The sequence below is a fragment of the Dromaius novaehollandiae genome, chromosome Z (genome assembly GCF_036370855.1).
Source record: "Dromaius novaehollandiae isolate bDroNov1 chromosome Z, bDroNov1.hap1, whole genome shotgun sequence".
Lineage (NCBI taxonomy): Eukaryota > Metazoa > Chordata > Aves > Casuariiformes > Dromaiidae > Dromaius > Dromaius novaehollandiae.
Window position 1 is genome coordinate 59,313,966 of NC_088132.1, and position 12,580 is coordinate 59,326,545.

The 12,580-nt window shown below is 37.5% G+C and overlaps 1 protein-coding gene across 4 annotated transcripts in view; it reads right to left on the reverse strand.

Annotated features, from left to right (window-relative positions):
• LOC135325074 (homer protein homolog 1) overlaps positions 1 to 12,580 on the reverse strand; it is a 94,247-nt gene that overhangs the window by 24,736 nt on the left and 56,931 nt on the right. The window lies entirely within an intron of this gene.

Here is a 12,580-nt window from a genome sequence, read left to right on the forward strand (position 1 = left end):
TAAGATGCTATGGATAACGAAATTCACATCGGCGTCCCAAAAGCAACAGCATCTAATTCTAGAATATGTAAATGATTAGTCATCATTTTAATATATATGTATTGAGCGTTAGTACTTTTTTCATCTATTACTTTATGAAATACATTCTAGAAAAAGATTTGTCACCAACCTGATTAAAAAGAACTAATGCAGTGCTTTGGAACTACAGCTTATTTGCCTTAATGCAAGCCTTCTATGCCTGAAATATATTTTCTTTATTAAATACCATATTTAATTTGTACTTACAAATTCAAAGACCTCAAATTTCACCACCATAAAACTATCACTGTTAATATGCCTTTCTTCAGCAAGATCAGCAAAGAGACTAAAGATTAAAGAGCACAGAGCTATTACTGCTTTATTGCAAAGAGGGAGCTGAGGTTGGGGTTTACTGGAGTAGCCTATGGAGGAACAATTTATTCCCTGAGCAAAGAGGGGGCTTTAATTTTCATAGCTAATTAGTCTGCCATCATCCACAGTCCCTACTTTGCACACGTTATGCAAAGCAAAACCATCTCAAACACATCAGGTGAATGTATTAGTATACAAATAGGTCATTAATGTTTACTTGTATAATGCCAATAGAATGTGAGGTGCACGCCTATGTGGAAAACACATACAGAAAATCATTCATTTTGTCTAATTAAATTACTAATGAACACATCATTGAAAACTGATAATCTCTAACTCTGGCAAAAATTATTTTGCATATGAATATTATTTTGCATATACATTTCTGGTGTGTGATTTCAACTTTGTACATATGAACAGCTAATCATTCTGTCACCATTTTACCCACCAACTTTCCTTTTTTCACTTCATACATCTGCACAGCCCATCCTACAATAGCACATTTCAAAAGATTATGATTCCTGTAAAAGATCCTTAGGTATTCAAAACCAGCCAGCCACTAAAGAATAATCATTATCAATTCAGATCACATCAACTGTTCCACTAAAATATGAGGTCTGATTCTTCCATGCTCCTGCATTTCCTTCCAAATACATACTTCTTACCCTTGGAGTACAAGTGTTTCTTTTAATTCCTGTAGCATTTCATGATCTATTCAACTAATTAGAAGCTCACCACTGGAAATTTTAAAACTTAAATGACTAAATTAGAATAATGATAATCCCACTTCATCAGGGAATACTGACTCATACATTAGAGAAGGTAAGGACTAATTTCTGTAACAACGTCTACTCATATGTTTCTCTGATCAGATTTACTTTTCATTTAAGGTAGCAAAACAGATCAACAAAATTCTGTAAAAAACAAGCTAACAAAAATCTAGTTCATTATCGTATTTGCATTTCCTCCCTGGGGTTCTGATCCTGTAAACAAATATCCACACCAGTGATTTCATGCAAATGAGTAGTTCCATCCAGCAGCCCTGCTACGGCAGAACTTGTAGCTAACTGTATGTGTATGACATGTATACATTTACAAAATGTGCCTTGCTACCCATCTTCCCTCACAGAAGAACTATACATACAAGATTTTATATTTATGTAACATAGCAGATGAAAAGCTTTGTATCCAATAGAGTTACAGGCTGAGAACTCGTTGATCACTTAATATCATAATTTAACATGCAAAAAGGGTAGCGAATGGATTTTTTTCAATATAATAATTTATATGCCCACAGTGATACAAGGTAAATGTATAAGTAATGAAGACTGCAGAAGCCAGATCCCTAGCTGTTGCTTAATAAGAATGTAAGTGGGATTCCTTGTGTTTTTCACCTTTACTTTTTCCAAAGTCCTTACTACCCTGCCAAAAAAAAATCTTGTGCTCTTAAGTTATTCCTTCTATACTAGAATATCAGCATTAAATATGAACATGTATTTTCTATTACTGCTGTAGTTACCCAGATTTAAAACTCTGAATTTGTCTTTGGAGCTATTTAAACTGGCCATTTTCAATAGGACTGTACCAGTATAATTTCTCAAGCTTACTTTTATCCCTAAGTAATCTATACAGCCGGCATGAACACATCTATTGTAATGTACATGTTATTTGTTCATAATACATAGTTTTTTCTATAAATAATTCCTACTGTACGTTCCACAGATTGTACTATAGCTCCATAAATATAAACATATTTACTTAAATTAGTCTAGAATTATATCTGATAATACATACTTCCCAATAGTACTTCCCAACTATTTAGGCCTATTCTATTTCTCTTTATAACATTCCACATTCTCTGAAATAAATATAACTACAGGATGGATATCATACAAACTACCAAAGACTTCAAGGCTTTGCATTTCCATGCTTGATAAAATCAGGATCTGGCTGAAATAACCTTTAACTAATCCTAGTAGTGCTGATTTACTTTTTTCCAAATAATTTCTTGACAATTTTAACAGTTTCTTGTAACAACATAATTATTGCTCAATATCCCCTTCCACTACATGTTTGAAAACACAGAAAACACTTAAAACTGAGAAGGATTGTGATCATTGTTAAAACTGGGGGTCAGCACCGCTAAGTAGGATATGAGAGAATAAGAATGTTTAACTAGACACCAATAGAACCTAATTACATGTAAAAAGATCTTATCTACAGACCCTAAGCACTGAAGAAAGAAAGGGGCTGTGGAATGTCACCCTCCACGTACTTTCACACAAAATGGGGGGTTTATCTAACTCACGGCACACATACTCAGTGGGTACAAATTGCCCCTGAGGGCAAGATTGTGCATGGAAATTAACAGTGGTGGGGTGCTTTATTTCAATCTGCCCACAGTTATTCCAGATAAACTAAGAAATGATAATTAAAGTTGTTATGCTTTGTGGATTATTTTGGTTAAAACTGGTCTTATTTTGATTTAAATTAATTATTTTAGGAACAGGTAAAAGGACACCTACAGCAGGCTATTCTTAAGCCACACTAAGAGCATCTGCATTTATGCTTATATCTATAGGGCTATGCTGGTTCAAAGTTATAGACAACTCCAGAAACACACACTTTTGGCACAATGAAAATTCTCCTTCAGTTAAGAAAATACTGGGGCTAACATCTGTGACAGGAAATACACAGATCCAGAAGCTGAAAGCACAGGTATGGAAAATTCAAAGGGCTCACAACCACCGCCATAGCCCATGGCCAGAATTTTGATCATGACACAGCTGCACTACAGTCCCTGAGGATAGGTATGATAGGACTACAGATACTCTTTCTCTCCAAAACCTTTGCTTAATTCCCATTTGAAAGGCTTTTATTAAAAGGAATCAACTTTACCCTCTAAGCATTAGATTCTGTAACAAGAAATAGAGAGTTCTGTCAGATCGTCTTAAAAGTTGCAAATATCTATCTAAATGAAAAACAAAGCATCTTTCATGTGCTGTGAGATTATTTGTCCTAAAAGCACATGAAATGACTTGCTCAGTGATCAGAGTGATCAAAATTGCAACGCAACTTCTACCAGAACATCTTTCAGGTTTACACCACAGTGCAAAAAGCAGAGCTGTATGTATAAATACAGGACATGAGGACACACACATTTTGAATCCTGCAGCATAAGAGTTCAACTTATATTTATATTTTGTTTTGTTCCAAAAATCATGCATCCTTTTGCAGGCAATATCGGAATTTTAATACTTATTTCTTCAGACTTGTCAGAAGTAACATCATTGACTTCCTGGTATGCTTTAAGCTTCAATATGTCTTTCAAAACAAATATTCTTAGCACTTCTGCTTCTTGCCTGTTTCCAAGCATGAAAAATTCTACTGAATTTTTTAAAACATCAGAATGTAAGATAAAGCCTGGTCATTTCTCTTGTGAAACTTCTGAATGTCTGAAAATAAAGTAACAAGCCATTTTTCAAACATAGCCACAATAGGATAGGATGAGACAAACAGAAGAGGGAAAATGAGCTTGTGATGGACAACAGCAAAATACAAGTTTTACTGGATGAACTGATAATGGTATACAAAAAATGCTTCCATAAGCGAGATTTAGGTCATATTAACTGTTTGTAAAATTATCTTTAGAATGCCAGCTATACAGAGGATCATAACTTGCTCGTGAGCAAGAGCTAGAAACTCTCCCCAAATCTCAGATCCTTGGTGTAGACCATGGTATTTAGTATGAATTTAATATCAGATGTGTCTACAGCCAGAACAGTGTATGATGCTCCATTTTCAAGGCAAAGGATTTAATTTCAAATGTTTTTTAATATTTAACACCTATGACAGAGTAATTCAATCACTAATGCAAAACACTCTTAGAGCAACTGCTTACTGGTATCCTATGACATAATTGTGACACCCCCTTAAAATTAAAGTACAATTCAATGATCTTAAGTAATTTTAGGCATTCTGACCCATTAACATTGAGCCTATCGCCATTCCCATTGGGTAGTAGTTACAACTCCAGTAAGTCACTGAGGAATAGCTTTGCTATCTGTCCATCTGTGACCTGAATAGAGTGCCAGAGGCTATAAATGCATGATTATCTTTCTCAGCAAAGTAGGTCACTTAATGAAAATTAATCTGAAAAGCTCCAGTCACCACATTTAGCCAGTTGGAGGAAAAGACTTGCAAAGGTGGGGGTGGGGGCACACATTAATGAGTTGCATTTAGATGTAAGTTATTTCAAGAGATGCCTTCATGAAACAAAGAAACAAAAGCAGTCCCAATCAAGAGAGATTTTCTGCTCTTTGAATTAGAATCAGTAACTTATCCAGCTTGCTGAATTGTATGTAATACAAATAATATAAAACATGCTTTAAGTTTTATTTCAGATTTATAAAAATAAGTTATGTGCAGAATTATGCTTTATTAATATTTTATGTTTTAATATTGGATTCAATAAAAGAATTGCTGCTTAAAAAAGGAATAAATTTAAAACTGTACTCCACTGTATCCACAGTTGCAAAGAACTACAGTTACTCAAGAGTAAGTAAATTCTTAAAGTGTTGCTGTGATCTGCACTGCAGATAACTGGTGAGCAGTACTATCTCGGGACAGCAGAAATGAGGAATTCAGTTGACTAGAGACTGGAGTGCTTCTCTACAAAATTTGGCATCTGCTGTAGTAACTGAATCCATGAGACTTGACAAATATGAATGGAGCATACTCCACGTAGCTGCTGTGCAGAATATAAAAAGTGACATGATTTGGAAGCAGACCAAGAGTCTGGTGGAGCGAGCATTACCACTCTGCAGGAGAGGTATGTCAGCCAGCTGGTAACAACGTATTAGCTGTGCAATAGGGGCGATCCTTCCTGACAATCTTGCTGGTGAATCCTGCTCTTGGGGAGCAGCTCTTCCCCAAGCTTAAGGGAGCAGAAGGGGGGATTGTGAATGATTTGCTTCTGTTATCTTAGTATCAGAGAGCTCTAGTGTACCTAGAGTTTCTTCTCCACTTTTGAAGTGCAAAGGAACAATTTAGGTTCATGTAAAACTCCCAGGTGAATTAGGGAGCGAATTCTGCACAAGGTCTTCAGAGAGTCCTCCATAAGAAATAAAGCCACGAAAGAGTTCTTCCACAAGTACTCGAAACTGAATACAGTTCCTGGCTGAAATAATGAAAACTGAAAACACTGCTGTGAGAATAAGAGGGTAAGCTTTGAAGAGCGCTTTAGGCTAACTCCATAGGCTTCAGATAATGCTGATTTCCCAGGCTGGAACAGGAGAACTCTGCAACGGGTTGCGTTTCTTATTGTCTACATCCAAGTGACATGATTGTCCCATTAAAAGTGATCGTTTTCTTGATACAGAAGATGAGTGCAGCATCCCTCAAGTTATTCTGAAAAACTCACAAGAAGCTTCCTCTCTCACTCATGCTAAGAATGAAAGCTAAGCTCCTCACTTCATGCCCTGATTTAGAAGAAATTTTAAGCAGGCATTTGGGGAATTTCATCCTTTTTCACAGATTAGAAAGGGCATTTACTGTGACTGTCTATTAAAATCATAAAATCACTTCATGACAGAAAGGATTTAAACATGATGGTTTCAGAGTTTTTCCTGCAGCCAGTCCAAAGTATCATATGCCCTTGGGCATGAAACTGAAGTTTCTTAGTCTCTCTCTTGAATATTCAAAGTTGGAAATAAAGCAGAAAGGGTTTCTGCCATTTGTCTAATTATACCCAATTAGGAAATCTAGAGTGAGTGGGAATGAAAAAGGAATAGTGGATTCGGTGGCCATCAGCTCCTATCTCACTGTTCCAGGAAGACTCAAGAAATAAGTCTTGAGCTGTTCTGCCATTTTTGTCTTTGTCCAAAGCCGTCTGCTTGTACAGGCCCAACAGATTCCACCAGTCAAAAGATTCTAAGCTTATGTGCACGAGGGACAATCATCTACAATATACTCAAATAATTCAAGTAAAGGGCCAGCAAAAGAGGGAGAGCAATGGTAAGAATGACAGCTTTTGCAAGAAGGAAATTTTAAAAAGAAAAATTGCCTCTTGGTGGCTACTGCTATTGCTTTTTACCTGTAGTTGTGATTAAGTGGGCATATGGGAAAGGAAGTCATATTGGGTATTAACTGAAGTTTTGATAAATTGGAATTTATTAAAAAAAGGGGGGGGGAAGTCCCCTCAGTTATAATCAAGAGATAATTAGTAGGAAATTGCTGCGAGTTAAATATTTTGAGCGAGGCCAATGAAAAACTAATTAATATTCAGAGAGATCCTTATCCTTAATTAGAGTATTCAAAAGAGTTTTTAGCAAAGGAGGATAGCTCCCCTGGGGAGAGAAGAAGGAACATTAACTGAGCATGAAGGATCTGTTCCTTCCTTTGGGATAAGGAATATCTACATGATCTCAATGGAGTTACATCAGCACAAAACAAGGGAAACACAGTTGTGAATCAAGCTCTTCAGATGGAATAACATACGCAGCTTAAATGACAGATTTGATCATAGCAGAAAAGATGAAGGAGGCTCTTGAAGCACATCATACTTAAAGTGAGGAGACTAATAACAAAGACACACATACCTACTGAAAAGTGGCAAAGGCAGATGAATAGCTGAAATTGCCAGGTGAAAGCATGACTTTAGCTGAGAGTCTATTGTTCGTTACAAATGTTGAAAGTTTATCCCATTTCAGGATCTGCCTTTTTTTGCACATCCCTTTGCTGAACTCAGAGCTACAACATGCTTGAAACCCAAACTCCTGTGTCAGTGTACAAGGCAGGATGTGCAGAAGGCCTTTTCTGCAAAGTTCAGAAGAGGGGTGCTTATGAAGTGATTATAGAGTTCTCTGTCGTGTTGTTTCCCATATATGATGTTTCATTTGCATTTAGCCTTTCAGTTTGACCATGATCTCAGATTTTGAATTGTCTGGAGCATACATGTGGCCTGTAGACAGGAGAAGAGTTGTATCCATAGTTCTGTTACAGACACATGTGTTAGATGTGTCTTTTCTTACACTTTGATTATTAGCTCACTGGGCTAGGGTCAAAATCACTGCAGACGGGACTTCATGGATGACACTGACCAAGAGGATGAATAATGGTACAGACTCTTTCCACCATGTGGCTGACCACATGCCATACACCATGCAAGGTAAATAGGTGGCTATACCACCACCTAAACCAACGTTCTGTACTTCCTAATACAGCCTTAATTCAAGGCTCACAGAAACCACTATATAGACAACTCTTCAATATGGAAACTTGCCACCGAGGAGTGCACAAGGAATTAAATCTTCTTAATGAGGGACAATTTCACAGAAATATCCTCCAGAGTAACCCAGCACGGCATTCTAGCAGAAGATAGTAAAGCCAGAGACAAAAATTCCTAAGTGTGGTGTTCACTGCCTAAGGAAACACTATGAGTCAATAGCAATAGAAGAGCTCTTGAAAGGTACTCCGTGGGACACGGATGATTGCGTGTTAAAGTGTGCAAGAATTAAAAAAGCTTCAGCTATGATACTTATCACAGGGATTTAGATCCCAGGCCCGACCCAAGTTATACTGAGGGAAAAAAAAGAAGAGTCACTGTTTTCATCAAGAAAGGAAGTTTCCAAGCTTCTTGTAGTGTCCACTAGCGTTCTGGGTGTATTTACAAGGGTGACATTTAAGCTCTGCTTTTTTGTTAAACTTTTGGTGTTAACATTTTTACGTACATCTTTTGCACACCGTCATAATGCAAAAATCAATGAGTTGTATTTAACCTGAATCATCAGAGTAGTGCTAAGAAAATCCGTGACTTCTCTGAAGAGGCTCAAGTTTTATTTTTATTATTACTTTTAATAAGATTGCATTCTTGTCCTAGTAATTTAATTTTATATAGTAAAAAGACACTAGGTTATCTCTTCATAAAGGCCATATAGCATAAACCAAAATCATTAACTCTGTTTTATAACTTTTATACCTTTGCAAGCAGAGCTAATTAATTTCTACCTTTTTTCCCCACTAAATACTAGTATCTTGCAGATCTAAAATTTTATCACATCTTCTAAAAAAGTAAAAAAAAGATTTGCCCTTGGTCCTTTACTGAAATCACTTATCAGTATCACTAGAAGTATTTTACTCTCACACTTGTAATCCAACTCATATTTTTCACTATTGATAGCCACTAAGTCTTTGAATGCATTAAAATGCTATAGAACACTAGCAGTAATTCTTCGTTGTTGCTGTGGTACTGAGTATTTCAAATATTCCAAAAAACCCACACTTTCAAAACAACCTAAGTTATTTAGGAACTTATGTCCCACCTTCTAAAATGACTAGATATTTGGCTGCAAAGAAAGTTTAACTGACATGGGCTACTATGGCACTTAATCACTTTATAAAAGGAATTAGATGATGTGCTTATCTGCAAGACAGATACAAGAAACCTGACACTAAAATGACCTGAATTATGGCCACTTTCATTCTGGAATTCATTAGTATACACACAGATTTAAAGCAGTTTAAATAACTTTGAAATAGTCCAGATTAATTTTGCTGATGCCCCCTGGCTAGACAAAACCCTATGTTTCTTCTGAAAATCCCACCCATAATGACCATTTATGTGGGCGCTGGTACGAACCATGCTCTATCAGTAACGTAACAAAAGGTAAGCGAGTATTCTCCTGCCATAGAGCTCTCTCACCTGGGCTCTCGTTCACTGTCTAATTGTCTGATTTTAAGGGTTTCACTGAATTGTGCCCTCAACTCTATCTGCCTAAATTTCAGGAACTCCACTACCTTCATCACAGTTACTGACAGAAGAATTTGCTCTTCTCTCTCTTTCTCTCTCAAATATGTTGTGACAGCAATGACAAGGAACCATTCTGTTCCCAGTGACCACAACTCCACTGTTGAGGAAAGCAGGGCCACAGAGCCCCGAGAATCTGCCATCCCTACTCAGGAGCTAGCACCCTCCCCCAAACTGCTCCAGTCTGCGTCAGCTATCCAAGACGGACCCAGAACCCAGTTCACAGGATAAAACATGCACATAGAGGGTTTAGCGTCCTTCCGTCTACCCAGTCTTCCAACACTAACCCTGTCAGGGTTTACACAAGCTACCACCCTGCCATACCCACCTGAAAAACCTCTGGGCATGCAGTGTACATCTAGGAGAATGCCACTCGAGCGGGTGGCAACGCAGCCCTCAAATCTTTGCAGATGTTCGGAACTGGAAAAGGCCTCTACGCAAAATACTAGCTGTGTCTTAGGGCCACAAGGGCACCGCACGGACCCGGAAGAGATTAAGTGCCATTGCTACAACATGTGGAGGTGGTTGGGGCCACAGCCCTTGGCCTGTTTTATTTAGCTGTATGGAGGGGGCCAGTAAGACTGTTACAACTACAGCGCAATTCTCTAGGGAGCAGTGGAGAGCATCAGGTTTGTGGCAACAGAGCAGAGGCAGCTGCAGCTGCGCGGGAGCCTGGTGGCACAGTGTAGAGGACATGTGCTGCAGGGAGGGGGCTAAGGGGAAGGCTGGGCAATGCCGCCCCCTCTCCCCACCTAAATCTGGCATATACCACATGCGAAGGGCGGAGACCCTCTGCACAAGTCTCTGCCTGCATTTCTAGGTATTTGTCACAGCTTAACCTCAACAGTATTGCTTTGCACTTCTGCTAATGGCAGCAGGTATTATGACTGGTTGAAGGTGAAGGATTTACAAGTGTTTTAGATATGTATTTGAATCTTCCGAGATATCCTGTGATATCTCTGAAAACCTCCAAGATTCCTTAATGCCTGGTTCCAATTTTACTACAGTAACAAACACTGAACTTAGCAGAACAATTAGTACAGCTACAGGGCCTTACAACTCCAGGATGAAGAACAGAAACACATTGTATAGAAGGACCTACAAAAATACTTATATTCGAGTAGGCAGTTGGATAAGGATTTTGAATGATTAGTCTTTGGCCCCAGCCCAGCTGGTACATTAGGTTATGTTATAATATCAAATAACAACTACTGGCACAATTCATTGTTGCATTACAATTGTCAATTTGCTCATCCCAGTAAATACAGTGACATGCATTAATTGCACAATTAGTGCAGGAGGTGAACTGTCAGTTTACATGATGACAACAATATAATTTTATTCCATTAAGGAAGCAGAAGCTATGTGAGATCATGGCAAATTTAATTAAGCTTCACTTACCTCCTATGATAACCATACAATTACTTAGAGTCAATAGCCTAAATATAAAGTCCAAACTAAATAATCCACTGAGCTGTCAGAGGCACTTTAAAGAGCAAGCATTATGCTGAATGGACTGTATGATCATAATAATTCATACATTGAGTGTATATGTTTTAAAAAATAACTTGCTAGCGAGTTGCAATACTTATTAGTGAATACTACCACTTGTGTTGTTTTCCATCTCAGCTTTTTAATAGAATGGAAATATTAAATTTTCTTTGTTCAAAGCAAATCTGAATCCCAGGGAGAAAGACTGAATTTCTTGCAGTGTGTTGATTCTTACAGTCAAATTTACTAAAAAGGCAAAATGGATGAAATTATGATATATGGAAAGGCCCTGACACTGGAGCTTTTTCTATGACCTGTACTCATGGGTTCACACTGTGAGGAAGCTGTCCCTATGCAAGTTTCTCTCTCTCCAGGTAAAAAACAACAAACAAAAAAATCTGCACAAAACCAAACCAAAACCACACATTCTCTGATCAAGAAAAAACTGAACATGGCATCTTCCTTCATTCACTGGTAGTTGCTAATTCTCATTCAGTCAGTCTATACTTCAGTTGTGGGTCCTAAATGATCTGAGCCTTCCTTCAGGCTCTTTTCAGAATACTACCTGGGTCAGATGATTTGTCTCACAATTCACTTGGAAGTTTTAAAAGAAGACGACTCATAGAACCAGTTCTTCCCAATTCAACACTTAATTGAAACAACAGTCCCAAAGAAGAATATAAACTCCCCCCGCAGTTTACATAACTCATCACAAACCCAACTGGGATGCAAACAGTAAACAGCTTCACATGAGTTGTAGGCTATGATTTCACTGCAGAACCGATCATGAGTTCCTCTCCTTTTCCAAGGCTATGTCTATGTGCCACTAATTGAGCAGCACTGGAACATGTTTATTTTCTAGCATTGCTATCCCTATTTCACTTTCATGAATGGCATCCAGAATAGGAAAAGAGCAGGGAAAACAGCATGATGTCAAGACACTTAAAAGCCAGCTTTCCTGAGCCTCCCACCATACTGAATATAAGGCCCAGCACAGAGGCAGCCTAAAGTCTTAAAGTAAATAATAATATTAAAGTCTCTGGCAAGTATAAAAAGGAGACCATAAGCAGTGTTGTCATGTAATCGCCTTAGTTCTAAATTTCAGAGTATTTCCTAAATAAAGTGAATGCATAAATCTCAGTCTTATGCAGTGATCTATTAGATGACAATCCGTGCATATAGGAAACTATTTTAGCTATCCTCTTGAAATTCAAACCAACTTAATCTAAATGAATTTCCCACACAAGAAAAGAACTGGCTTGAGACAATCCACAGCTTGTTTCTATAACACCTATTCTCACTTTAGGAAGGAGAAAAAAAAAATCTCATAATTACTTTCTTTTTTCTTTGGCGAACTACAGAGTTGAATAACTTACTACAGGCATGAAGCACAGTTCAGTTTTAGGTTTTTTTTTTTCTCTAAGCTATATTGATTTAATGAAATGACTTAAAATTTGACAAATAGCTTATGAGTTGATAAAAAAATTCTTACATTCTACTTTACTGTTGATTTGTGCTAACTCAATTCATTACTGACAAAACTTCATGGCTGTTCAGTATCACTGTGAAATACTTTGATGATGCTTATGAATTACCAGTTGTCAACGTCTCACCAAGTGCTATTCAACAACATGAATTCATCTCAGCAGAGACCCCTGTTATATGTTCAAGACACTGATCAACACAAATTACTTTCTGCCTGTACTAAAAATTGCCAGTGGTATCTGCAGTGATATTAAAGGAAATCAAAAGACACGACACTACAAGTACTTGAAAGCTCCCCTAAATCATAAAATTGATGGAAAATTACAGGAGATGTTGGTCTTCATTTAGCTATATTCCACATTTTATTCTTCAAGCTAACTTCCCTCAGTAAGAGTAGGATATATCAAG